This window comes from Capsicum annuum, chromosome 7 (genome assembly GCF_002878395.1).
Source record: "Capsicum annuum cultivar UCD-10X-F1 chromosome 7, UCD10Xv1.1, whole genome shotgun sequence".
In the NCBI taxonomy this organism is placed as follows: domain Eukaryota; kingdom Viridiplantae; phylum Streptophyta; class Magnoliopsida; order Solanales; family Solanaceae; genus Capsicum; species Capsicum annuum.
In genome coordinates this window covers 227,165,698-227,193,506 of record NC_061117.1, presented here as the reverse complement: position 1 = coordinate 227,193,506, position 27,809 = coordinate 227,165,698, and the positions used below count along the sequence as shown (strand labels likewise).

The 27,809-nt window shown below is 36.0% G+C and overlaps 3 pseudogenes; 2 read left to right on the top strand and 1 right to left on the bottom strand.

Moving 5' to 3' along the window:
• Positions 1-10,379: 10,379 nt before the first annotated feature.
• Positions 10,380-11,203, top strand: LOC124885925 (annotated as a pseudogene).
• A 5,729-nt stretch (positions 11,204-16,932) lies between these two features.
• On the top strand, positions 16,933-23,407 carry LOC107846824 (annotated as a pseudogene).
• LOC107876977 lies at positions 23,352-26,143 on the bottom strand (annotated as a pseudogene).
• Between the last annotated feature and the right edge of the window lie 1,666 nt (positions 26,144-27,809).

The window sequence follows — 27,809 nt, the reverse complement described above, 5'->3', positions numbered from 1 at the left end:
TGCAACAAAAACAAGGTTATACTCCTCCAAATTTCAAGTCACATAATGCTGGTGCTAACAATTTCTCACCACATAATAGGGGTAACAACTATACTAGCACTGGTAGCAAGTCTTCCCAAACTGCAAGCATGGTAGTAGGACCAGGTGATGCTGCCAGTTCCAGTCATGATATGAATTCTGCACCACTGGCAAAACCTTATACATTCACAGATGAAGAGCACACTCAAATCATGAACAGGTATTGCCACTTGTTTTTTATCCGAGGCTTGTTCTGACAGTTGGATTGTAGATTCAGGAGTTACACATCATGTGTCTGCCCATAGACACTTGTTCAAAGATAGCACCAGCCTGGTTCCAAGACACTTGGACAAATTGCACCTTCCAATAAGTGATGAAGTCACAATTTCCCACACTGGAGAAGCCTATATGTTTACAGATGATGTGATCAAAGATGTCCTCTTTGTTCTAGATTTTAGACTAAATTTGTTTGTTGCTAAGATAACCAAGGAACTGTCATGCTTTGTGTCCTTTTATCTTGATTTTTGTGTATTTCAGGACCTCTTCAATGGCAAGGTGAAGGGGATTGGTAGAAAAGAGGGTGGATTGTATGTTCTTAAAGGAGAATGAAAAGATAATTGTTATACCCATTTTAACACTAGTCAAAATAGTGAACAACGTATTGGAAAACTTCAGAGTTAAATTTAAGGAAGTCGCCACCTAATTAGTTCTACGGTGAATTAGGACACCTATTACAAACTACGTGATTAAAATAAATAATGACTTCATTTTAAGGTCTGCAAAACCTAAAATTCTAGGTAAGGATTCTATTTATCCTAAAGGGAAGGGATTAGGCACCCTAAAGGATCCGTTAACTACAGTTAACCGGCCAAACTTAGATTAGATAAGAAAATTAAATATTAAATTAAGAAAATATATATACAAGGCATTAAAAATTATTTTTTTTTTGTCTTTTATAAGATAATATATGCTAATTATAAAGATTAGAAAATGTTTTAGAACATCCTCGCCATAAATAAAAATAAAATAAAATAAAGTTTTTAACTAAAAATAAATAAAAATTTATTCTAAAGGATGATCCTTCGGCTTTTTTCTTATTTATCAAATTTTATAAAATAATAAGTCACTTACCTTACTCTACATGAATAGATAAATTAAATAGTAGTTTAAACATATAATGACTTGAGAATTTATTGTTTATTACGATAAAATATTTTTTATTGTTATTAGGAATACTTAAAAGGGACTTGCGAAATGTCATTTTTTATTAAAAATAAACTTTGATTTGCCGTATCTAAAATTAGTAAAGCCGGTTTTCTAAATTAGCAATAATACGCCTATCTACCACAAATTTATATTTAAAGGATTTCCAAATTATTACCTAATAAGAAACTAACATTATTCTAAAGATAAACTACTATTTCGTATTAAAGAAGTATTAAAAGGATTCTAACAAACTTGGTAATTATTCTAAAGATATCTTTTAACCTACAAATTTTAAAACTTTTAATGATGTAAATTAAATGTCGAAGTCTAGTGATTATGCTAAGTCTAAAATCTAACGAGCGAAGAGGGAACGATAAAAATTCGCTACACAAAATCACATAAGAACATATAAAAACACAACTTTTAAATAATAGTGCACGAAATATTAAATAAAGAAAAGAAATAATAATAACAGGTTTCTATGGAAGAAGAGTAAAGCTTGAAAAGAAGGAAGGAGGCACTAGACTGCTAGAAGGAGATACATAATGCAATTTGCTCGCTTCTCTGATTTGAACAGAGATGGAGTCATGCCATGAGACTCCAAACACACTCCCGAGTGTACATGAAAAAATAAGAAAAATAAAGATTAGGAGCCAAACTAATTGTAAGGAAAATGAACGGAAAGAAATACGTGCCACATGAATATTCAAATATTAAATTTTAATAAAACCGCGAAAATAAATCAGCATATACCTATTAGGATCAAACATTTGGGAATAAATATTTTGGGATGTAAACAACTTTTGTCTCATATAACAGGCAACTCAATCCAAATGAACATGAAAAAGAAAGTAAATTAACAAGACTTCTAACAATTCATCAGGGAAAAACATACATTTAATCCTTGTCAAGGAACACGTGAACCAGCCTCATAAAAAAAACCTCATATCATAATATTCAAACCTGTTATCCGTCAAACTCCACAGCAACAACAACAACAACAAAAAATCCATTGTATTCCCACAGTGATAAACATAATGAGTTTTGGACAAAATCAAATAAAATACCCTTTCCATTAAAAACCTTTCATAGCATAACTTTTAATAGAACATTTTTCCTTATATCTCCTAACGTTTTATAACAATATAATAATACTTTAATTAAGCGTAATCCTTTCTCGGTAAATATTTCAAATAAAGAAGGACACTAGTTTACGGCAAAGCTATTCAACATTTGTTATCTTATGAAAAGAAAGAAAGAAAGAATTTAGACTTTTAAAAAAACTTTTCCTTTAAAAAAAAAAAATCAATAAAGCTTTAAAATTAATTGATAAAGAAATGGCATCCCTTTTAATGCAAAAAAAGATAAAGTAAAGCAATTGTTTGGTTTTTTTTCTTTCAACACCCCTTTTAATAAAAAAAAAGATGCAACTATTTGCCCTTTCTTTCATGCACCTCTGGTGCCATAAACGGAACACGTATCAATTTTCGAAAAAAATAATATGAGTATAATTAATATTTTCTTCATTTTTTATTTTTAGTTGACCCTCTTTTTATTTAAAAAAAGTAATTTGTTTCACATTACTTGTCCCAATTGTAAAATCAAGATTATTTTATACATATTTTTCCATTCTACTCATATCATTACATGACTAAACAAATATACATACTCAAAGTTATGTTTTTTTAAAGCATAATTAATAAGGCTAATTTGATAAAAATAAATTCTATTAATTATTCCTTAATGAGAGTACTAAGTTCATAGGGCCAACTAAAATAAAATGGAGAGGGTATTTAGTATTGATGATAGCATTGAAGATATATTTAAAATCTCCGCAATACCAAAATAAAATTCCAGGATGATAACAACAACATACCAAGGAAGGCCTAAAATTAATTAATTCATAAGAAAAGATCAAAATGAGGCAATCTTACTAAAATAGGAACGACAGCAACAAGAACACCAAATAAACTCTAAATATGAAACTAGAACATAGATATTGGACGAGTTAACAAAAAAAAATATTTAAATAACATTAATTCTTATCAACCATTTTTACGCATAGCCATAAAAGAAATAGAATAAGCAAACGGATCCAGACAGGCAGAGTTGAGATAAATGACAAGAAGCTATAAACAATCATATTTTATTTCTAAAAAAAACTGAAACAAAAAATGTGAAGATGAAGGCGATTACTGACCTTGTTTGGAGAAACGAACTAGGGCTTCAACTCAAAGACTCGAACTTCAAATAATCAAGGGAAAAATAGTAGGCCCTTGGAGAATTGATCTCTCTTCACCCTTTTATTGTGAAGAAGACTCCCTTTTTAAAGGAAAAAGGGCTGTAGCGACTTCTTCAAGTATCCCAAAATTCAAATCAAACGAAAAAAAGAGGAAGAAGGAAAATGATCACCAAAGTTTTCCTTTTCAAAGATTATGGGCTCTGCAAAAGTCAAAATTTTTGGTGAACTTTCCGTGATTGAAGTACGTTTGGTTGAATTTAATGTGAAGAGAGGATTTTTAGGATTGTGTTGGTCATATTGCTGATGTTGCTGTTATTTGATTATTAACAGCCTGTTTGGATGGTGGTTTCCCATGATATGGTATGGTATGGTATGGTTACCATGGGAACCATGTTGTTTCCATGATTTTCTAAAAATGGTGGTATGGTGTGTTACTATTCCATGGTTTGATAACCATGGAATGAAGCAATTTATTGAACCACCAAATTGGTGGTGTGCCATGGTTTTCATTTTTCTTTTCCAACTATACCCTTATATAATTTTCTTTAATCCTATTTTATCCTTATCAACAAAATACATGCTAAGACTACGCATTTGTTAACAAGATCGAAGATTGCAAGACTTCCTGTTAGCAATATAAAAATTTAAAGAGTGAGAAAAATGATCACAGTTATTTAGTAGTAGTAGTTTTTAATGCCAATAAAAACTCAATTCGATAAAAAAAAATTGAAAATTGAAATGGAGGAAAATAGCGTGAATGCACAAAAAGCATATATATGGGAAGTGATTTTTGAACTCTAAGATACATACAGGTATACCAATTGTTTTATTGATTGGGAAGTACTTCCCGATTACATTAGTTTGCTTTCGTCAAACCTTTATTTAGAAAATACCCTTGTGAATTTGGTGTCTTAAAAGGATCATCGGGTAGCTATGAGAAGCATCAAGAAAGAAAGGACAACTGGCTACGCTAGCACTGATATGGATAAAAGATTTGATATCTCAAATGTATTACAATTAGAGGCATTTTAGTAAATTTACCTGTTACCATACCCTACAATACCATCAAACCAAACAAAAAATCTATTGTTAAACCGTAATGAACGATACACTCCATCTAAACATGGTACTGCACCATACCATACAATATCATACCATACTACACCATACCATACATTGTAAGGTGAGCTGGGTCAGGGGGTTTGGTTTGGGCTAGTAAAATGAGTTTTGGGGCTGGTCTTGCTACATTTTAAGGAGCTAAATTTAATTAAAGAATTTGGCCCAATCGGATCAATGAATTTATCTAATTCTCGTCGATCCATTTCAACTTGACTAATTCATCGATGCTTATTAATTTTCTCAAATATATATATATATAACTAAATAAAAAATAGTGTAAATATTGCAAAACAATATAATAAGATAGTAAATATTATGTTAATATGCTAACATATGTTTGTTTATTCATTTTTTAAAAAATAGAATAAAATAGTGAAATGATAATTTAAAATATATTAATTTATTTATTTTTGATTAAATTTGTGAAGTGCGATATTAGTAAAAAAAAAATTCATTTTCAAACTGTTAACGTTGAAACATATTTTGAAGAAGAAAAAAGAAAAAAAAATCAAAAATTCCAAGCATCAAGAAATTAATTTTATGAAAAGGAGAGCCAAAATTGGGTGTCAACAATAATACTGATCATGTAGGACCAAAACACAGCAGATTCATTATGGAAGCTATTGTTCCCGATTGCAGACTGTGGCACCAAAGACTTGGGAACCAAGCTCCTCAGGTTTTAAGATACTTAGACATTTTGATGAATCACAGTGATGTAAATATGTTGAATAAATGCACTGTATGTCCACTAGCTAAACAGACAAGAATGTCATTTCCCATAAGTACTACTAAATGTTCTGCATGTTTTAAACTTGTACACATGGATTTATGGGGTCCTTATAGAACATCTACATTTGATAATAAGTGTTATTTCTTAACTATGGTGGATGATTATAGTAGATATACTTAGGTTCATCTGTTGCAGCAAAAATCTGAGACCGTAGTATCTATTAAGAGATTCATATCCATAATTAGAACACAGTTTGGAGTGGTGATAAAGGCTATTAGATCTGATAATGGGACTGAGTTGATATTCAATGTCACACATTATTTTAGTCTCTAGGTATTCTACATCAGACTAGTTGTCCTCACACTCCACAACAAAATGGAGTGGTTGAGATGAAGCACAAGCACATATTAAATATAGCTAGAGCTCTTAAGTTTTAGTCCCACTTGTGCATCAAGTATTAGGGATTATGTGTGAAAGCTGCAGTATATATTATGAACAAGTTACCAACCTCAGTCTTGAGTTGTAAGAGCCCATATCAGTTATTATTCTCTAAGGATCCCAAGCTATCTCATTTGAGGGTGTTTGGATATCTGTGTTATGTGACTGTTGTCCCTAGAGGTGAAAAGTTCTCTGAAAGAGCTAAACCTGCCATGTTAGTAGGATATTCAGAGTCTCAAAAGGGTTACTTTCTACTGGACATCCACCCAAAAAGACTATTAGTGAGTAGGGAAGTTGTGTTTCATGAAAATTCATTCCCCTTTGATCCATCACAAGAAAAATTACAGCATCCAAAACTAATGAAGACATCAATGACTTTTTGGTATCCACAGATGATGAAGTTGGTACTGATATTCGTTTAGAGGATATTCACATTGATGATGCTGACTTTGCTGATGCTGCACAACCTGATGTACCTTTCTTTGATGCAAATTCTGAAGCTGATTGCCAAGCTGAGCCTTCTCTGACTTAAGCTTCTTCTAATGTTGCAGTACCTGGTGCTATTTCACCTGACACCACTCATAAAGAAATATGTCAATATGAACATTCCCTATCTCAACCCTCTTCCAGTAGACCAACAAGAAAAAGAAGGCCATCTGTGTGGATGCATGATTATGTTGACACTTCAAAAACCCAGAGATGCAAGCAACCCTTAGCCAACAACCATTCTTATAGTAAACTAAAACCTGCATATTAGTGGTACTTGTTAAACATCTCCACTCTGACTGAGCCTCAACACTATAAAAAAGCTATAAAATATGAAAGATGGGTGAAGCTATGAAGTTATAAATCCAAGCATTGGAGGCCAATAACACATGGACCATTGTTGACCAGCCCAAAGAAAAGAAAACTATTGGTTCCAAATGGATATACAAGATTAAATATATTACAAATGGTAAAGTGAAAAGGTTCAAAGAAAGATTAGTGGACAAGGGATATAGCCAACATGAAGGGCTAGATTATTATGAAACATATTCACCAGTGGCAAAAATGGTTACTGTCAGAAGTGTGATTGTTGTAGCAGTATCTAGAGGATGGCCTCTTTATCAAATGGATGTCTATAATGCATTTTTTCAAAGGGATCTTGAAGAGCAAGTGTGCATGGAGCTTCCAGAAGGTTTTAGAAGCCAAGGAGAGCACACAAAGTTTGCAAGTTGCTCAATTCCTTGTATAGCCTTAAGCAGGCTTCCAAACAATGGAACCTGAAACTAACTCATGTTTTGCTTGATACTGGATTCACTCAAAGTGCTCATGACTACTCTCTCTTCATTCTACATCAAGGGGATGAAACAGTAGTAGTTGTTGTATATGTTGATGACCTACTCCTTACTGGAAGCAATGCAACATTGATTGATGCAACAAAAGCCAAGTTACATCAGCATTTCAAGATGACAGACTTGGGGAATCTCAAATGCTTCTTAGGAATTGAAGTCCTCAAATCCACTTCAGGGGTGATATTAAACAAAAAGAAGTATTTCCTAGAATTAATTTTAGATGCTGGTCTTAGTGGTTCAAAACTTGCAATCACTCCCTTAGAATCCAATGTAAGGTTAATATCACTTGAGTATGATCAAGACACAGGTGCACAAGGTGATGATTTGTTGTCTAATGCTTGTTTTTATCAAAGACTAGTGGGTAAACTCATGTATGACAATATTACAAGATCATATATTAGTTTTGTAGTGATCACTCTCAGCCATTTTATGCAACATCCCAAGAGATCACACTAGGAGGTTGCTATCAGGGTAGTCAGGTACCTTAAAGGCTCTATTGGTCAAGGAATCTGGGTAAAGGCTGAGCATTATACCACTCTAACTTGATGGTGTGACTTAGATTGGGCTGCTTGTCCCAACACCAGGTGATCAGTTACTGGTTATGCAGTTCATTTTAGTGAATCTTTAATTTCTTGGAAGTCCAAGAAATAGCATACTATTTCCAGGAGCTCCGCTGAAGCTGAGTACAGAAGCATGGCTTCAACAGCTGCAGAGATAACTTGGTTGGTTGGTTTGTTCCAGGAACTCAAGGTTCCCATTACCTTGCCCATATTAGTCTTTAGTGAAAGCAATTCAACAATTCAATTGGCCAATAATCCTATGATTCTTGAGAGAACAAAACACATAGAGATTGACTGCCATTTCATCAGGGACAAGATCAAAAGTAAACTGATAAAGCTATATATGTTCACACCGATGTATAGGTGGCTGACCTTTTTACCAAGGGACTAAGCCAAGCCAAACATTCTCATTTATTAGGCAAGCTTGGTGTGTAGAATATATTGCACCCTGTAGCTTAAGGGGGCGTGTTTTAACAATTGATCCAAGCTCAAAGTATGATCTCAAGTTATGATACACATAGCACAGAACCACAGAAAACTAACTGTTCCATTGGATGGAAGGTTCTGGAAGCTTCTCAATTGTTAGTCAGTTAGCAATAGTACGTTGTTAGAGGTTGTTAGGCAAGTGGTTAGTCAGTTATGATGAGTTGTCACTAAGCTGGAAATGAGGTCACTATCTTAGCTCAAGTATATAAATAGCTACAATGTTGTAATGTGCAGACGATGAAGAATAAAATTTCCAACTACACTCTGTCCTTTCTTCTTCCTTGTTCATGGATTATCAAGCTGTAATGCTTGAATTTCACAAAGATTCTTCAAATTCATTTGGATTTGGCGACTACTTTACATGTGTAGATTTAATATCTAAAGGTTCTAGTGGATACTTATCAGAGCTAGAGTTCATGGGCTTGTTTGATCATGAAAGAAAGTCACACCAAAATGGTGGCAATTATGTAGACTGCATATTATCAAATGAATTTGAAAAGAATCTTAATCTGGAGGTGACCTTGATGGATACAGATAAAGATTCTAAATGCATGAGATTATCGAGCAATTGTTCATTTTTATCGTTCGTAGAGAAATATGACCTGGACAACGCCGAGTTAAAGTTGGAGCTTGATACAATTGAGTCACAATATCAACAATGCTTTCAAGAACTCACAAGAATGAAGCTGGAGGCAATAGATGCGTGCAGGAAGAGATGGACCGCGAAGAAAAATTTGGCAGGTAATTGATTGAAAGAGAATAGTTGATAACTTCATTGACATTTAAGAGACTATCCTTTGATGGATTTTGGTATTCTTTTTCTTTCAGATTTAACTTCCTTCATACCCCTTATTTGTATGGGTAAAGATTATATGTACTTTGTATAAAGAGTGTATATAGTCATTTAGTATTGCTGGTTTTTAGCCTTGATTAATTTGTTCTTCTGTAGCTCATTGTTTTGCAAGTATGCAAAATGTTTTTGATTATTCAGCTGCAAGGGTATTAAGTAAGTGGGCTAAATCCAAATTTTAATAGAAATTCTAGTATTATTAAAAGGCATTAAATGTTTTAATATTATTATTATTAATATGATTATTATTATAAAAGTAAGGATTAATTCTAAATAATAAAATATTAAGTCATTATTGGTTTGTATTATATTAACTTGATATTGTTGTAAAAAATTTATATTATTAATATGAAGATTTGAGTCATTTAATTAAAAGTTCTAAAATATTTTTGATAAAAAGTGGATATTTCATCTTTATACATAGATTTTTTTAAGGAAAAATTACTTAAAACACCACCTTAACTTTCCATTATTACTTAAAATTCCATCTCACTATACCAATTACAAAAATCCCTTCTAACTCATAAAAGTAGCTTATCTCTAGATACATCAGAATACACCCCTATTACTTCGCCTACTGTGTCGCAAATCTCGCAAACTTAATATGGGAACATTTGGTCTATCGATTTGATTCATTTACCTTGACTTTGTGCCTAATTCGATTTTGCCTTATTTGTTAGGAACAATTTCACTAATTGATTTTCTAATTTCTCTTTTCCCTTATTTAGTGTGACAGACATTCATTTACGTATTAATTATGATAAATTTAGATGATATTGCAATTGATTGATACTAATGTCTTTTACCCCCTCTTGACTTCCTTTAATAAGTAGGGAGAATTTTCTTTTCCTTATTTTGTTTATGGAAGATTTCAATAGTAAGATTTAGACAGATTCTTATTTGTTTATTTGTGACAACCATAGCATGATTGGTGGAGTTAAGTGATTTACCTAATTGAATAATCTCCTTGATTGAATTACCAAATATTTTTCTTCCTTTTATTTTTGTGATCTTTTGCTATATAAACAACTCCTCCTCAAAGAATGATGAGACAACTTACAATTTACACACTCTGGATAATAAGCTCACGTGAGTCCCTCTATTCTTAGCCAAGAATTTATTTTTATGCAGATTTAACTTATATACATTGACAACTTAAATTTTTTTTTTACAACAAGTGTGTTTTAATCTGTTGTAGCGGTAACATGTAAATTCTTTATATAAGCATCTCATTTTCCTATTCCTTTCTTCCCATATTATAGTATACTATTCAACAACAACAATAACATACCCAGTGTAATCCCATATAGTGGGGTTTGGGGAAAATAAAGTGTACGCAGATCATACCACTACCTCAGGTAAAGTAGAGAGGTTGTATTATAGTATACTATTCACTATGGAAAACTCCCAACAACCTCTAGCCACAGAGAATTTTTCATATAGTTGGTTGTTGAATAGAAAACCATCCATTGATGGCCTAACAGAATCCCCTAGACCCTCTTATAGTAGTCATGATGATGCTAAGGAAGAGTTAAAATTTATCGCTTATTTGAAAAGATTCCTAAAAGAAGAACAAAACTTCAACTTTGATGTTCATCCTGTTTCAGACTATGTTTGTGCTGATGAAATCTTCTCTGATGGATATTTCATGCCTCGATATCTTGATAGATCAAAGATTGAATCTTTTGTGAAGCCTTCAATAATTTCAACACAAATTCATCAGTACCCTCAACTAGTACTCCTCCCACACCAATATCTAAACTTTCAAATTCCACAACTACTTAAGCTGATTTTCTTGAAAAATGGAGAAAGTTTTCGCGCAAAATCTTGGTTAAGTGGTTTGGATTCGTAAGGACAATCTCCAAAAGTATAACAAGTTCAAGAAAAAGTACTGAAAAAGTTGATGACCTTCAAAGAAAAGTAAGTGAAATTCAAAGCTGCAAGAGTACTACTGATACTTCATTTCAGGGATCTCCTCGTTGAATGTTGAAATCTTATTCTGTTGTCAATTGGTGTGGAAATGATAACAACCAAAGAAGAAGTAGTAGTACTAGAAGAGTTAAAAGTTTGAGGAAGGTGAAAAAATGGAGTAATATTAACTCACCACATGAGGCTTGTTCCCCTATAAAAAGTCCATCCAATGATCATTCTACTTATGTTTGGCGTGAGAAGGCGATTTCTAATGTAATTTTGTACTGTAAGAGATCGTATGTCAACTGAGCCTGATATCGATCATCGTGATCGTTTTGACCAGAAGAAGCAATTCTAGATGTTAAATTTCATCCTTAAATTTTTTTCTCAGATTTATATTTAGATTTTTGTCTCTATCATGTATCACTCAGATTCAATATTTTATACATTCTGATGTGAAAACGAAAAACTTAAAATACACAAGCACACCCATCTTGCTTGTGGTGGACAGTTAATTGCACTAAGAGCAACTTAAGATAGAATTAGAAAGAAATTAAAAGGGACAAAGGATTTAATTTGATTGAATGCAAGTTGAGGGAGAACTCATTACTGCAATTTTCATAATTTTCCCACTTATTATCCTTAAAATTCTGATATATGTAATCAGATGGGAAAAAATCGGGATTTATTATATACAAATTAAAGGATGACATAATTAAGATATGAAGATAATATTAGTCGATAGATAAACAAAACAAATATCAAATTAATGACGTTTTACATTCGGTTCCACTTTAAAAAGTTTTGATATGTTAGTTTTTAGGCACACTCTTAGTACAAGCACTATGAATAAATATGAATATCAAATCAATGCCCACTATTTGTTTAAAACAAAAAATGCCTAAGCTTACGTGACTAAAATATAAAGTTTACCATACAACTCCTACAAAGGTACAAATTAAATCTTGGAGCATGAGTGTATATATATATATATAAATCTGATGTGTACATTATTTTGACATACTTAACCACCAATTCATGATAACTTATAAAGCTGTATTCCTCCAATAAACACATGGTAATTTGAAGTCTCAATCTCCAACAGTCCTCAAACAACCTTAACCAACTCAATCTTAAAGTACAACAGATAAGAAACGAGTTTGGAACAAGGTGTTATTTTTTAGCAAATATTGGTAAGGAAAATGAGGTGCCTACAAGTTTTGGAATGGAGAGTCAACATGCCGGATGGCTCATCGCGAATTTTAGTGCCAGAGTCCAGGCAAACATGCAAGTTTATCAGTAGATTGCAAGGCATAATTAACTTTTTGATTTTTAACTTTTAAGTCACTTAAAAATAATAATCCAAACGTCCTATTACGTTGAAGTCATGAAGTGTCGTTGGACTTTCATAATTGATTTAGCTTAATTATATTAATACTCCCTCCATCTCATTTTACTCATCTCAATTTGACATTGCACATTGTTTAAAAAAAAAAATTATAACATGGCTATTTACCATAGTATTTCTATTAAATGATGATTACATTTTAATTTGGAGATAAAATAATTAATATTAAAGGTCAAAAAGAAAAAAAAATTATCTTATCTTGATTAATGAAAAATACCAAGTAAAATAAAAAAATCAAATTAGAAAATTTGGGACGAGTAAAATGGGACGGGAGAGTATTTATTATTATAACACACATAATTTATTTGTGAGGAAAAAAGAGACTTAAGTATAATATATCTTTTTTAAGAATAAATTGTTCATAAAGCACTTAATATTGAAGTAGACAGTTTTAAAAATTTGAAGGCAGTTGATGTGAAACGTAAAAAATGAGCGTTAATTACAATGTTATCCCTATTTAACTTCTTTTCCAAGTAGAACTAGAAGATTTTCCAATTGCTTCCTTAATACAGTTATACTTAACAAAAATGAGTGTGAATTTACAATATTACCCCTACTTAAATCCTTTTCCAAGTAGAGCTAAGAGAAGCTTTCCAATTGCTTCCTTTATAATAAACCAACTCCCCTGCATTGCAACTCCATATCCTTCAATTTTCTCCTCCAACAACAATGGTGAAATCGACGAAAGTTCACTATATGCTTACGGAATTGGAAATGGATGGGGCTTTGCAGTTAATTCAGCTTAGCCGAGATTCTTATAATGACGAAGAAAGCAGGGAAATACACAGGAGACATCTTATTCTTCAACGGCCACGGCTAAATTAATAAGGAAAAGGAATTTCCGGTCAGTCGTTGATCTCTATGAAGAGACTCAACCATTGATAAAGATGATGATGAAGAAGAATAAGCATTGAACAGGCTTTGAAAATTAAACCTTAGTTATACATAGTAATGTTATGTAAATTAATCATACGCAATTAATTCGGTGTACAATAATCCAATTGTATAAGTAAGCATATTACTGTACTAAACTCAATCAACTTTTATGGTATAAGCTTTGTTGGGATGTAAATTTCTAAGACCTTTTGTTAGAATTTCATTATATGTAGTTGTAAGGCCTGTTACTCTTTAGATTATTTTCTTTACTAAAGTTGAACGATAGTTGGATCATGTGGGTGAAAATGAAGGACTGCAAACATGTTATAACAGGATATGTGTCGCGACCCGAGCCAAGTCACTGGCCGCAACGGGCATCCCGAATCATCAAGGACCGAGAGACCCATATCTCTGCCCAACCCACTAGTGATATTGTCCACTTTGGGCCCAGGCCCTTGGCATTAAAACACATCACTAGTTAGTAAGACTTGCTTACTTATATACCTAGTATCCCTCCTACTTTTGCCGATGTGGGACTCCTTCCTAAGTTGGGGTGTTTCATACACCCCCTTTATGGACTCAGTGTCCTCGCTAAGGTTTTCCCCACCGAATGAGATTTGGCTACACTCAGGACTAAAGTTTTCCCCGCCTTATCAGGATGATAGAGCAAACTTAAATCATAGTCCTTGAGTAACTCAAGCCACCTTCTCTGCCTGAGATTCAACTTCTTCTGACTGAAAACATATTGGAGTCTTTTATGATTAGTGGAAATATCAACATGTACCCCATAAAGATAGTGATGCCAAATCTGTAAAGCATGGACACAGTTGCTAATTCAAGATCGTGAGGGGGTAATTCCCCTCATTATTTTTAAGTTTTCTCGAGGCATAGGCTATAACCTTACCACGTTACATCAATACACAACCAATACCAAACCGTGAAGAATCACAATAAACCACGAAGCCTTTATTTCTGTCCGGTAAAGTCAACACTGGGGCGAAGGTCAATCTATCTGTTAGCTCCTGAAAACTCTTATCACATCCCTCTGACCATTGAAACTTGACCATTTTCTGATTCAATCTAGTTAAAGGAACGACAATGGAGGAAAATCCCTCCACAAATCTCCTGTAGTAACCAGCTAGACCCATAAAGCTTCTAATTTCAGAAGGTGTAGTAGGTCTGGGCCAATTTTTCACTGCCTCAATCTTTTGAGAATCAAGCTGAATGTCTTTACCAGAAATAATATGGCCCAAAAATGCTACCGACTCCAACCAAAATTTACACTTGGAGAATTTAACATACAGCTCACGGTTCTTAAGTGTTTGAAGAGCAATCCTGAGATGATTAGCATGCTCCTCCTTACTTTGAGAGTAGACCAAAATATCATCAGTGAAGACAATTACGAACATATCCAATTATGGTTTAAACACCTCTATTCATAAGGTCCATAAAAACTGCAGGAGCATTAGTCAAACCAAAGGACATAACTAAAAATTCAAAGTGACCATATCGAGTTCAGAAAGCTATCTTCGAAGTATCACATTCTGTAACTTTTAATGGATGGTAACCAGATCTTAGATCTATTTTAGAAAAATACTTGGCATCCTGTAGCTGATCGAATATCTATTCTAGGAAGGGGTACTTGTTCCTTATAGTGACTTTATTCAGCTGGCGATAATCGTTGCACATCTGAAGTGAACCATCCTTTTTATGCACGAACAAGACTGGAGCGCCCCAAGGAGAAATGTTAGGCCTTATAAAACCTTTATCAAGAAGATCTTTCAACTGCTCTTTCAACTTTCTTAACTCTGCAGGAGCCATTTTATATGGTGGAATGGAGATAGGCTGAGTGTCGGGAAGAAGATCAATCCCAAAATCTATTTCTCTATCGGGAGGAACTCCTAGAAGATCGTTAGGAAAAACTTTTGGATACTCATTGACAACAGGAACAAACTGGGTATATAAGTAAGTAAGACTTACTAACTAGTGACGCGTTTTAAAGTCGTGCGGGCCTGAGCCCAGAGCGCATAATATCACTAGAGGGTTGGGCAGAGACAGGGGTTTCTCAGGACTTTGTTGGTCCAGGATGCCCGGCACGGCCAGGGCCTCAGCTCGGGTCGTGACAGTTGGAAAGAGACAGGGGTCTCTTGGGCCTTTGATGGTTCGGGAAGCCTGTCTCGGCTAGGGACTTGGCTCGGGTTGCAACAATATGCCTTCTTACGTGAACTCATGATTACAAATTGAGAAAAAATGTTACCAGTAGCTATATGCATTACAAACTAATTTTTACTACTAACCTCCAAGTTAAAACTAGTCAATTTATGACTGAGTCCTCACAATACAGATTAGGGACATAAGATGAAATTAAATTGAGCCCATGGTCAGGGAGAATTCACTTACCTCAGCTTGTTTTGGTTGTATCAAAATCAATTTTACACAACCTCTCATTTTCCAACAACAATAGCTACACTCCATTGCGCTAGTAATGGATGTGTTAACGCGGCGTATCCAAGGGGAGGTGCCGTGGTGTATGCTTTTTGCAGACGATGTAGTCCTGATAGATGAGACGCGAGGGGGTGTGAACGACAAATTAGAGCTGTGGAGGCAAACTCTGGAGTCTAAAGGGTTCAGGGTGAGCAGAACCAAGACAGAGTATGTGGAATGTAAGTTTAATGACGTAAGGCGAGAGAATGAGGTAGTGGTGAGGCTAGAAGCGCAGGAGGTAAAGAAAAGGGATAAGTTCAAGTACCTCGGGTCCGTGATCCAGAGTAACGGTGAGATTGACGAGGATGTCTCGCACCGTATCGGGGCGGGATGGATGAAGTGGAAACTTGCATCGGGGGTGCTGTGTGATAAGAAGGTGCCGCCCAAGCTTAAAGGTAAATTCTATAGGGTGGTAGTCCGTCCGGCCTTGCTGTATGGAGCGGAGTGTTGGCCAGTTAAGAACTCCCACACCCAAAGAATGAAGGTGGCAGAAATGCGGATGTTGCGCTGGATGTGTGGACTGACCCGAAGGGATAGAGCTCGGAATGAGACTATCCGGGAGAAGGTTGGTGTGACTTCAGTGGAGTGTAAGATGCGGGAAGCACGATTGAGATGGTTCGGACACGTGAAGAGGAGGGGCATGGACGCCCCGGTCCGTAGGTGTGAGAGGCTAGCGTTGGATGGTTTTTAGACGGGGTAGGGGTAGACCGAAGAAGTACTGGGGTGAGGTGATTAGGCGGGACATGGAACAGTTACAGCTTACCGAGGACATGACCCTAGATAGGAAGGTCTGGAGGACGCGAATTACGGCAGAGGATTAGGGCCTGTTCGGGTCGCTAATGTAGGGAGGTAATTGGTGGGGGTGTATTCCTGGTCTGATTCCGTATTCAATGTTCTGTTCCGTGTTCCGTGTTCTATGTTTGTTACGAATCTGTGTGCTTTCCTCTGCTTTATATTCCTGCATTCCTGCTTTACTCTGTTTTATATTCCTTATGGCTGCAGTATCTATGTTATGTCATCTGCTTCTGTGCTGTACTATGTGTTTGTTTGATATCTCGTAACTTGAGCCGGGGGTCTTTCGGAAACAGCCTTTCTACTTCATCAGAGGTAGAGGTATGGACTGCGTACATCTTACCCCCCCCAGACCCCACAAAGTGGGAATACACTGGGTTTGTTGTTGTTGTTGTTGTTGTAATAGCTACACTCCATTCCAAACAAGTTGTGATCGACTACAAAAATCCTTTTGTATTTCTCCATTTAAGCTCACATCTAGAAAACTTAACTTAAGTATTTCCAAGGTTTCAAATTGTCAATGCCACATAGTTCATTAAATTGCATTTGTTTGGAATCAACAAGTTTGACCGATATGAACACCACTTAAATCTCTTATAACACAGACTTTACATTATTTTCATTATTCATCGAATTTTGAATCGTGCAAATCTCTTATGAGGTAGATTTTTGCATGGTGTGTTGACGTAATCAAACATTTCTTATGAACCAACTTAAACAAATACACACCCACACTCTCCGAAATGGCATTGACTTTACCCAGTAATTGATCACCAAACATGTTGAAATCCCAAACATCCGGTACGCCCATGGTGTTCGACAATATTACCAAACCGTCTTCCTCTACAACAAGCTCATTCAAGCCTGTTCTTCTCATGGGCTTTCTAACCTGTGTTTTTCTCTCTACATCCAGATGCACCGTCAAGGCTGCTCTCCTAATCCCACACTCTTTCAAGTTCGTCTTCGCCGCAAGCGCCAATCGTTCTAGCCCTATTCAAAGCCAAATGTTCGTGTTCATTTCATCAAATGGGGTTTTGAACTTGAAATTTACACGTTAACTGCACTTGTTGACATGTATGCTAAAATGGGGTTGTTGCCTTCTGTGCGGAAGCTCTTTGATGAGATGGAAATGAAGGATGTGCCTACTTGGACTTCTTTGATTGCTGGGTATGCCAAGAATGGAAATATGGAAGAAGCTTTCAAGTTGTTTTCGGAAATGCCTTTGAGGAATGTGATTTCTTTGACTGCGATGATCTGTGGATGTTCGCAAAATGGGAAGTATGCGGATGCACTAGCTGTTTACAAGGAAATAGAGAAAGCCGGAGGGGTAAAATTCAAGAATTGAGGCTCGCAGGTTCAGGTTACTCAGGTAAAATACCATCAAGTTACACACACCTTCTTAACTACATTGTCACTTCAGAACAATCGATTGACAGGCAAGATTCCTATGGAATTTATGAGCTTTTCACACATGTATCACTTGAATTTGAGCAGAAATGTGTTGTCTGATGTTTTGCCATCTATTTCAAGTTTCTTGAAAATATTTGATAGGAACTTGGACTTGAATTTTTGTTTGTGCTTTGTCTATTACTATGGCTTTGTTGTATCCTTTAGAATTGTTTTTTTAGGAATTTAGGCTTTGTTCCATGAGGCTCATGAAGATGCCTAAAATGCTGAATCGGACATGGTCAATAATGCCAGAGTTGCGGTCGAGTCTTCCTCGCAGATGACAAGATAATACGACTAACAAGAACAAGCAGAAGCTTCCTGTTGTGCTGCCTTCCCCTGCCTCAACATCACAAGTGCATAATGGTAGTAATCACACTAAAGTTTGTACTCAACAAGAGAAGTTGAATTCTTCTCTTGAGTTATTAACCAATGGAAACATCAGCACCCTCGCAAGATGCAAAGAAATCAGCAGTCCAATATACATACAAATAAGTTTCAGGGAGGGGATGCGGTTGTTTGGGCACCTGTGCAGTCTCAAAGCAAAACTGAAGACGCTGGTGAAACAAATTAGAAAACTGGATCTAATTCAATTGGTCCTTATAATACGATGATGATAAAGGGAAAGAAATGTCAACGCGCAACAAACCTTTTAAAACTCTACAGAACTGAGCCTTTTAGCTCCACAATAATTGAATACAAAATCTGCAAACGTAAACAGAGGTGCAAAAAGTATCACCTATAAAACCCCATAGCTTCATCTCAACCTCTTTTGACTTCATCACACCAGCCACGACAGAATAATAACCACAACTCAACACACGACTAAAAACTAATGGAAATATGAAGTATGGTCACTTGTTTCCAAAAAGGTATAATTATATATGTCAGAATTCCACAAGAAACAAATCTGTCATTACACCTTCCAAGCAACTTGAAACTAACGATACAGAAGTGCCTCTTCGAAGTTTTAATATCAACAATTAGCTAAGATGATGAACAATGCAGTCATAGTGTCAACAAAAAATGAGGTCTTCATGATGCTAAACAACAAAAGATGAAATAGTAGCTCCAAGCCACAGGAATCAAATGTATGGAAAAGATTCCAATTGTATGTGTTCTTCATTTACTTTTTATCTTTCTCCCAAAAGAGGAATGTGCAATGTAAGAGGTTTACCTTTCTCGTGTGTTCAAAGCAACTGGATTGCCTACTGAGGCAGCTCTCAAAGTTTTGGTGGAAAAGATGGGAGTACCAGATAGCAAAGCAAGGAGCAAGATTCGGGACGCACAGATTGTATCGAGCTATTGGATCGATCGCAACACAGTTAAATTAGGTGAGCATACTTTTACTTCACCCATCTATCTATTTGCTACTATTTTCGAACTAGCGTATTGATATTTTTTAATATAGGATGCTGTGATTGGTGGATGAAAAGATCGAAAAGGGTCCATTTGATTGTGTGCCTAAATCCATGGGTGTTATTGTGCGGGAGCCAAATGGGACTTGTCAAGGTTGTTTCATGTCATCAATAGCAATGGAGTCGGGTGCAATTGCACTTTTTTTTTAATAACTGTTGTCTTAACTACATTAGACACTAGGGAAAATAACTTTTTTTTTAATAACTGTTGTCTGTACTACATTAGACACTCTAAAATATTTTTCTTTATTTGTTTGCTGGCTTCGATATACTCAGATTGCCATAAAAATTCTTATCTTTAGTCTAATTCTAGTAATCTTGTTGGTTGCCGTGGGCTGTATATGCCTCGGAAATTTCAATTGGCAAGCAACTGAATCGGTATTATTTTATCTATAGAAGTAGGTTCAATGTTGTTCCTTTACAAGATGTTGTGTCCGTTTAACTGTTTTTTATTGTTCTTCAGTTTCCAAAAGTAAAAAAATTCACACCAATAGTTTGAAGTGTTATATGTCCTTTGTGCAAACAATTCTTCTGTGGAGTCCAGCTCCACAACATGATATTTAATCTAGGAAATGCTTAGTTTTTTTTGATGTGTTGAACTCTGTCATAGAAGTTGATCTTGGTAATATCTGGACATCTGATTAAAACATGTTTTGTCTAGGGTGCTGTTGAGAGTTTGCTAGAATGTAGTACACACATTCAACTTGCAGATAGATCAACTGTTCCAATTGACGAGTCTTGTAGGCAACTATTGTTGTCGAGGCTCTTGGAGAAGAGCTCAAAGGGTCTGCGGTGCTTGGGCTTGGCATATAAAGATGACTTAGGTGAGCTTTCAGGATACAATGCTGAGACTCATCCTGCCCACAAGAAGCTGCTTGATCCGTCCTGATGCTGCTCCATTGAAAGTGATCTAGTTTTTGTGGGAGTTGTTGGACTAAGGGTGAGTAGTGTTAAGTTTTCAAGAATAATGAATCTAGAAAACCTTCATTTTCCATATAGTTTGACAAAAAAACTGAAATGCAGGACCCACCATGTGAGGAAGTTCATAAGGCAGTAAATGACTGCAGAAGAGCTGGGATCAAAATCATGGTTATAACTGAAGACAATAAATCCACTGCTGAGGCCGTTTGCAGGGAATTCAGTTGTTTTCTCATGGTGAGAATCTTAAGGGAAGTAGTTTTACTGGCAAAGAATTCATGGCACTTTCTTCTCAGCAACAAATTAAGATATTGTCACAAGATGGAGGCAAGGTATTTTCTCGTGCTGAACCCAGGCACAAACAAGAAATTGTAAGGATTCTGAAGGATATGGGTGAAGTAGTTGCAATGCCTGGAGATGGTGTCAATGATGCACCTGCACTAAAAGTTGCTGACATTGGAATAGCCATAGGCATTACAGGAACTGAGGTGAAATAAGCTTTTCCGGTGTGGTCGTTACAACTCATTTTAGTGTTACATACTTGCGTTAGTGCTCTCCATCCAGTTATTTAACCATGTAATACCTGACATACAGTTTTGAAATAGGAGAGTAGTGAGGTCTACTGAGGGATTACTCGCCATGCTGTGACAGTTTATTATCTAAATCTCAAGAAGTAGCCATGATTGTGCACCTTGCATGCGAATTTTTTCTGCATATGTGAACTCATTGGTCATTTAATTAATTAGCTAATCAAAGACTAATATTTTTAGGTTGCAACAGAAGCTTCTGATATGGTCCTGGCAGATGACAATTTCAGTACTATATTCTCTGCTGTTGCAGAGGGACGTGTGATCTACAATAACATGAAGGCCTTCATCAGGTTAGTCTTGTATTTCGGGAAGTGAATGTTTGATTATTCCTACAATTAGTCATGCCTTTATTTTACTTAATATCATATGTATTCTTTGCTGATGCAGATATATGATATCATCCAACGTTGGTGAGGTCATCTCTATTTTCTTGACTGCTATTTTGGGCATACGAAAATGTTTGATACCTGTGCAGTTGCTCTGGGTAAATTTGGTAACAGATGGTCCACCTGCTACAGCTCTCGGACTTAACCCTGCCGATGTTGATATAATGCAGAAACCACCTAGGAAGAGCAATGATGCTCTCATAAACTCCTGGGTTTTCTTCCGTTATATGGTCAGTTTGGATCGCTATTTCTTATTCTTCGATGTGTATTGCTAATGTTGCTGCATTTGTTTTGTATTTTGCTACTTTGTTGTCTCTTTTATTACAGTCCTGCATCAGATACTGTCCTTTTGAGCAAGGGTCTTTCAGAAACACAGCCTCTCTACAAAGGTAGGGGTAAGGTCTGCATACATACTACCCTTTGTACATCTTATCCTCCCTAGATTCAATCACACTGGTTATGTTGTTGTAAGCTATATTAATTCTTCAATTTTCTCGAATGGTTTGAAATAAAACTACTTCGTCTTTTTCCTTTTTTCCCAAGTATTTATTGTACTTTGTTTTCCTAAGTACGTGAAGAAAGTACTAATGATGAGAATGACTCATTTGATTAGAAGAACCAATGGTACAGGTTGTGCTTACTGCAGCATTTCCCTAGCCGTGGTGGATAACCCCTCTTATGCTGTATAAAATTATCTTTACTTTCAGCTTATTACGAAAAGTAATATGTGCAATCAAGGAAAATATGTTTACCCATCTGGATCACCTCCCTTCATAAGCAAAGACTATTATCTTCTAGATCATGATAACATAAGCTGCCCAGTAAAAGAAATCGATGAATCAAAGAGAGAAATGAGATGCTCTTTGTCTAAGCAACCAACTATATCTTTTTATCATATTTTATCTATTCTTCAGTATATTGAACAGACTTCTCGACAAGCTAAGCAGCATCATACATTCTGATTTCTGAGATAATTTTCAGGTCATTGGTTCTTATGTGGGCATTGCAACTGTCGGCATATTTATAGTGTGGTACACCCAGGCTTCTTTTCTTGGTATTAATATTGTGAGTGATGGCTACACACTTGTTGAACTATCACAGCTTCGTAACTGGGGTTGAGGCTCAGCATGGCCAAATTTCACCGTGAGTCCATTCAAGGTTGGTAACCGCCTGATCACCTTTTCTGACCCTTGTGAGTATTTTACTGTCGGTAAAGTGAAGGCCTTGACACTGTCACTCTCTGTCCTGGTGGCAATTGAGATGTTTAATTCTCTCAATGCCCTCTCTGAAGACAACAGCTTGATCAAAATGCCACCTTGGAGAAATCCTTGGCTTCTTATTTCAATATCAGCGTCGTTTGGCCTACATAGCCTGATACTCTATGTTCCTTCCCTAGCAGATATATTTGGTATTTTCCCACTAAGCCTAAATGAATGGCTTCTAGTCATCTTGCTTTCTGCACCAGTTATTCTTATTGATGAAGTCCTCAAATTTGTGGGGAGGAGGAGAAGAAGAACTAAACTAACAGCTGCATAATGTATTCGTATATGCTCAATTTTATTGATTAAAGGAGGTTTTCTTTGAGTAGATATGCAAGTTAGGTGGGAATTCATGTATATTGTTTAGAAATGAAAATATTTTTGGGGTGACATTGTTGAGGAACTCTGGAAGCTATGTTGCCTGCACATGCCTTGGAAGGCTTCTTGTTATCACAAAAGTCAAGGTTTCTGAAGCAAAACCTATTGCTTTTTACCTGATCCTTTCTAGGAGGTTTTTTCATGTATTACAAGTTCTAATTTGTATTATTCATTTATAATTGTCTCTGCCATCTTACGCAGAGTTTCATGGACTTAAGTGACCGTTTTGGTTTGGTGCTTTAACATGTATATTTCCTCAGTCATTGCTATAGTTGTAGTTCTCTTTTTTCTTTTCAAGTTGCTGTTAGTGCGGAACTAGTGATGACAGCAAGGAGGGTGTTGGACACTTCAAGCTTTACCACGCCCTGATTTTCAGAAACATACATAGCTTGAATTGTTTGTGATTCAAGTTGGTGGTTAGGAGGAAATTACTTCACTCTAGACAAAATAGGAAGGAGAGAAATGTAGGTCCAAAAACCGTTCAGATTTTTTTGCTACAATTCTATTCAACCATAGAATCCAAATCAATATCAACGTTGCTAACAACAAATTTCAATCTAGTGGTGACTTAAGAAGTGCATATATCTCATTTGATTTTGGATGGGATTTATCCTCTACTATAAACTTATGAATATCACCTCCTTCCTCGATGAAGCTGTACCCTGCTGCATTTGTAATCTGGGAGGACTTCATCAGTTTCCTGAACCTTGCAACACCATCCCACAGACCAGCTCTTGCATAGATATTTGAGAGAATAACATAATTCCCAGGATTCCATGGCTCCAACACAAAAAGGAATTCGACTTGTTCAGCCAGTTCAACATTGCCATGGAAACTGCAGGCTCCAAGCAGAGTTCCCCATATACCATTATCAGGTCTCATTGGCATGCTTTGTATAAGATCATAAGCTTCCTGCAATCTCCCAGCCCGGCCTAAGAGATCAGCCATACAGCCATAGTGTTCTAATTTTGGAGCTATGGAGAATCTTCTCTCCATCACTTTTGAGGAGTTCCCAGCCCTTCTCTACCAGGCCTCCATGTGTGCATGCTAAGATTGCTCCGACAAATGTTACATCATCAGGTGCATTTCCTTCTCCCTGTGTGATGCAAGTCAAAAATACTAAAATGGAAACGTCACACAAATAATGGAAAACACTAAAAACAAAGAAACAAGATAGAAAATAAAAGGGATAGATAGATTGACACAATGAGATAAAGAGAGGACAATCTAAGGATATTTCAAACCCGAAGACCTTCCTATCGAAATATCACAAGCACCAACCTCTTACGAGGACCTCACGGGAATGGACCCAAGCAACCCACGTTTCTCACATTCAATGTAACTCCTAACAAGTTACCACTAAACACTCTCAAGTGTAAAGGCCATGGGTCTTTACTATACAATGGGCCCAAAAGTGACCCTAAAAGCTATTGGGCCCAAAAGTGACCCAAATCCCAAAATAATGTCATGGGCATTCATGCTCTCTCGAAACCCACGTTATCTTCCAAACACGTCGTGGCTCAATGCTTCCATGGATGACATCATCAAATGTAGCTTCTCGTGCTCCAAGCTATCATCCACACACGTATTTGTTCCCCTAAAACAACCAAATCTTGGATCCATAGATGTGATCCTTGAAGCATCGATCCCAAAGGAGTGGAGCCCATTGATCTTGTATAACTGTGTCGACAGCACAACACTCGTGTAAATTCCACTATAAAAGCTCATGCTTGCTGTTGTAATTGGACGTTTGATAAGCACAACAACGGTAAAGAAGAACAAAGAGAATATTTGCAAAGGCTTACCAGCATTTGATTGAAAAGCTTAAGAGCTTCATCACTTTTTCCATGGACAGCTAACCCCATGATCATGGTATTCCAAGAACACAAGTTCCTCCTCCTACCAATCTCGTGAAAGAGTTGCATTGCCCTATCATTCTAACACACTTTGTATACATTTCAAGCACAGCATTACAAACAAACATATTCTTAAAGCATCCACTTGCTCTTGCATAAACTTCAATCTTCTCACCAACCTCCAGTGCTCCAAGATTTGCACAAGCTGGAAGAACACTAGCAATCTTAACTTCATTAGGCTTTACCCCTCTGGCTTTCTCCATTTCCTTATAAACAGCTAGTGCATCCGCATACTTCCCATTTTATGAACATCCACACATCATCGCAGTCAAAGAAATCACATTCCTCAAAGGCATTTTCGAAAACAACTTGAAAGCTTCTTCCACATTTCCATTCTTGGCATACCCTGCAATCAAAGAATTCCAAGTAGGCACATCCTTCATTTCCATCTCATCAAAGAGCTTCCGCACAGAAGGCAACAACCCCATTTTAGCATACATGTCAACAAGTGCAGTTAACGTGTAAATTTCAAATTCAAAAACCCATTTGATGAAATGAACATGAACATTTGGTTTTGAAAGGGGGTAGAACGATTGGCGCTTTTGGCGAAGACGAACGTGAAGGAGTGTGGATTAGGAGAGCAGCCTTGACGGCGCATCTGGATATAGAGAGAAAAACACTGGTTAGAAAGCCCATGAGAAGAATAGGCTTGAATGAGCTTGTTGTAGAGGAAGACGGCTTGGTAATATTGTCGGACACCGTGGGCGTACGGGATGTTTGGGATTTCAACAAGTTTGGTGATCAAGTACTGGGTAAAGTCAATGCCATTTCGGAGAGTGTGGGCGTGTATTTGTTTCAGTTGGTTCATAAGAAATGTTTGATTACGTCAACACACCATGCAAAAATCTACCTCATAAGAGATTTGTACGATTCGAAATTCGATGAATAATGAAAATAATGTAAAGTTTGTGTTATAAGAGATTTAAGTGGTGTTCATATCGGTCAAACTTGTTGATTCCAAACAAATGCAATTTAATGAACTATGTGGCATTGACAATTTGAAACCTTGGAAATACTTAGTTTAAGTTTTCTAAATGTGAGCTTAAATGGAGAAACACAAAAGGATTTTTGTAGTCGATCACAACTTGTTTGGATTGGAGTGTAGCTATTGTTGTTGGAAAATGAGAGGTTTTGTAAAATTGACTTTGATACAACCAAAACAAGCTGAGGTATGTGAATTCTCCCTGACCATGGGCTCAATTTAATTTCATCTTATGTCCCTAATCTGTATTTTGAGGACTCAGTCATAAATTGACTAGTTTTAACTTGGAGGTTAGTAGCGAAAATTAGTTTGTAATGCATATAGCTATTGGTAACATTTTTTCTCAATTTGTAATCATGAGTTCACGTAAGAAGGCATATTGTCGCGACCCGAGCCGAGGCCCTGGCCAAGACGGGCTTCTCAAACCATCAAAGGCCCGAGAGACCCCTATCTCTGCCCAACTGTCACGACCCAAGCCGAGGCCCTGGCAGCGCCGGGCATCCTAGACCAACAAAGTCCTGAGAGACCCCTGTCTCTGCCCAACCCTCTAGTGATATTGTGCTCTCTGGGCTCAAGCCCGCACGGCTTTAAAATGCGTCACTAGTTAGTAAGGCTTACTAACTTATATACCCAGTTTGTTCCTGTTGTCAATGAGTATCCAAAAGTTTTTCCTGACGGTCTTCTAGGAGTTCCTCCCGATAGAGAAATAGATTTTGGGATTGATCTTCTTCCCGACACTCAGCCTATCTCCATTCCACCATATAGAATGGCTCCTGTAGAGTTAAGAGAGATGAAAGAGAAGTTGAAAGATCTTCTTGATAAAGGTTTTATAAGGCCTAACATTTCTCCTTGGGGTGCTCCAGTTTTGTTCGTGCGTAAAAAGGATGGTTCACTTTGGATGTGCATCAATTATCGCCAGCTGAATAAAGTCACTATAAGGAATAAGTACCCCTTCCTAGAATAGATATTCGATCAGCTAAGGGATGCCAAGTATTTTTCTAAAATAGATCTAAGATATGGTTACCATCCGTTAAAAGTTACAGAATGTGATACTCTGAAGACATATTTCTGAACTTGATATGTCACTTTGAATTTTTAGTTATGTCCTTTGGTTTGACTAACGCTCCTGCAGTTTTTATGGACTTTATGAATAGAGGTGTTTAAACCATATTTGGATATGTTCGTAATTATAAGAATCTCCACTAAGCTGAATTAACTGCAAAGCCGCATCCATTTCCAATTCCGTAGGCATATAGTGAACTTTCGTCGATTTCACCATTGTTGTTGGAGGAAAAAATTGAAGGATATGGAGTTGCAATGCAGGGGAGTTGGTTTATTATAAAGGAAGCAATTGGAAAGCTTCTCTTAGCTCTACTTGGAAAAGGATTTAAGTAGGGGTAATATTGTAAATTCACACATTTTTGTTAAGTATAACTGTATAAGGAAGCAATTGGAAAATCTTCTAGTTCTACTTGGAAAAGAAGTTAAGTAGGGGTAACATTGTAATTAACGCTCATTTTTTACGTTTCACATCAACCGCCTTTAAATTTTCAAAACTGTCTACTTCAATATTAAGTGCTTTATGAACAATTTGTTCTTAAAAAAGATATATTATACTTTAGTCTCTTTTTTCCTCACAAATAAATTATGTGTGTTATAATAATAAATACTCCCCCGTCCCATTTTACTCGTCTCAAATTTTCTAATTTGATTTTTTATTTTACTTGACATTTTTCATTAATCAAGATAAGATAATTTTTTTTCTTTTTGACCTTTAATATTAACTATTTTATCTCCAAATTAAAATGTAATCATCATTTAATAGAGAAACTATGGTAAATAGCCATGTTATAAATTGTTTTTCTTAATCAATGTGCAATGTCAAATTGAGATGAGTAAAATGAGATGGAGGGAGTATTAATATAATTAAGCTAAATCAATTATGAAAGTCCAACGACACTTCATGACTTCAACGTAATAGGACATTTGGATTATTATTTTTAAGTGACTTAAAAGTTAAAAATCAAAAAGTTAATTATGCCTTGCAATTTACTGATAAACT